We start from the raw sequence: 1,687 nt of genomic DNA on the forward strand, positions 1-1,687 counted from the left end.
CAAATGGCTGGAGAAACGACTTTGAGTTGGAGCAATAAACGAAAAGAAAAGGTCAACGTGGCAAGGTTCAGGGGATGTTAACAAAAGATGAAACTATCTGATCAAGCTGATGTTTGCCTGAAATGTTAGATATACGCATCTCATTAAACAGACGACTGATGTACCAGTTTGTTCCATAATGTCTGTGATCAATTAGCAGCAGAAACTAGCAGATAGACTTTGTTAATATGAGAATGTAGAAGGTAATGGCCAAAAAAGAGAGTCATGATATCTGTACTGATGTTTTGGCATATATTGTATTTAATAAACCTGCATCATTCTACAGTACATTGAAAGGAAATCGTAAACTATCCTTGTGATCAATGATGTGTCTGTGGGTGGCTAAGCTAGCTAACCCCTAACACCCATTTTCTTTTGTAGCTAATGCTCAAGCTAATTTATGCTATAGTTTTCCAGTGTGTGTCTGCATGAAAACAAAATTCTGTTGCACGGAAAAGCACAAAGGTGCAGAATTAATTTCCTGTAGCAGTGTATTTCACTTGGCACTGTACACAAATTTTCACAACCTGAAAATTTGGAACCTGGGAAGCCTGAATCAATAGAAAGCAAGAACTTGTTGGACTACAAGCTCAGATGGAGGAATTAGTTTTAGGTAGCAGTTACACCCATCTATGATCTTAAAGTCATGGTTATTAATAAATGACTTTGCTTAGGTTAAACGAATAGCACAATGGATCTAGTGTGAAGCCCAGTTTGTAAGGCCATAACTATTACCCTAATTTGCACCATCAGGATTGGTTATAGCTAAAATATTTGCATAAAAAAATGTTTTCTAAAAAAAACTTTGGCCGGTTGGGTATCTTTTAAAAATTTCCATGTTAACAATCTTGTTGTAATGGACATTCCAAATTCCCTTTAAGTCCATTAAGGAACAATATCAGTAGAAAAAGCAAGCAAAGTAATTTGCTATTAAACAGCCCAAGCACTATCCACAGAGTGCAGCAGCCAGGGAAACGTCAGGGAGACAAATGGCCACACCGAAGAATTAACTGTGGGAGCTCATGAGTTGAATTTCCTTATATCCACACAGCAGCTTCAATTCATAACACACTCCATCACAACAAAAAGAGGGAACAAGAAATAGAAGACAGAAAGAGGGGAAGCAGAAGAAGAAGCAGAAGCAGAGGCAGAAGAAGAAGAAGAAGAAAAAAGAAAAGAAATCAGGGGTGGCGGGAAAGGCGAATCTTAATGCGATTGGAGTTAAACCCCAGACAGAGAGCTGGCTCCATTAAAGCATGCCACTTGCCCCAGCAGCTCCCGATAAGACAGCTGAGGCTGGGATTTACGGCTTTGGCTTATCGTCATCTTCACACCAGTCTCGCGCCGGGTGCAGGACCACGGCACCAAATCCCGCATGATTGGGAAACAAATTAAAGTAAGCAGCCTTATGCAAGGGGATGGGTGGGAGGTGAGACTGAAAAACAGGTGTGTGTGGGTGAGAGGGACAGAGAAGAGAGGGTAAGAGAGAGTGAGGATGAGAGAGAGAGAAAAAAAGGATGAGAGAGAGAGATACAGCAACAGAGGAATAGGAAGTAGAACGAAGGGAGAAAGAGAAACACATCACATGTTGGGTCTTTTGTCTCGCAGCCTCCTTCTCCGACCACCCTCACACTGGCTTTGACACGTA

The sequence above is a fragment of the Tachysurus fulvidraco genome, chromosome 13, assembly GCF_022655615.1.
Source record: "Tachysurus fulvidraco isolate hzauxx_2018 chromosome 13, HZAU_PFXX_2.0, whole genome shotgun sequence".
In the NCBI taxonomy this organism is placed as follows: domain Eukaryota; kingdom Metazoa; phylum Chordata; class Actinopteri; order Siluriformes; family Bagridae; genus Tachysurus; species Tachysurus fulvidraco.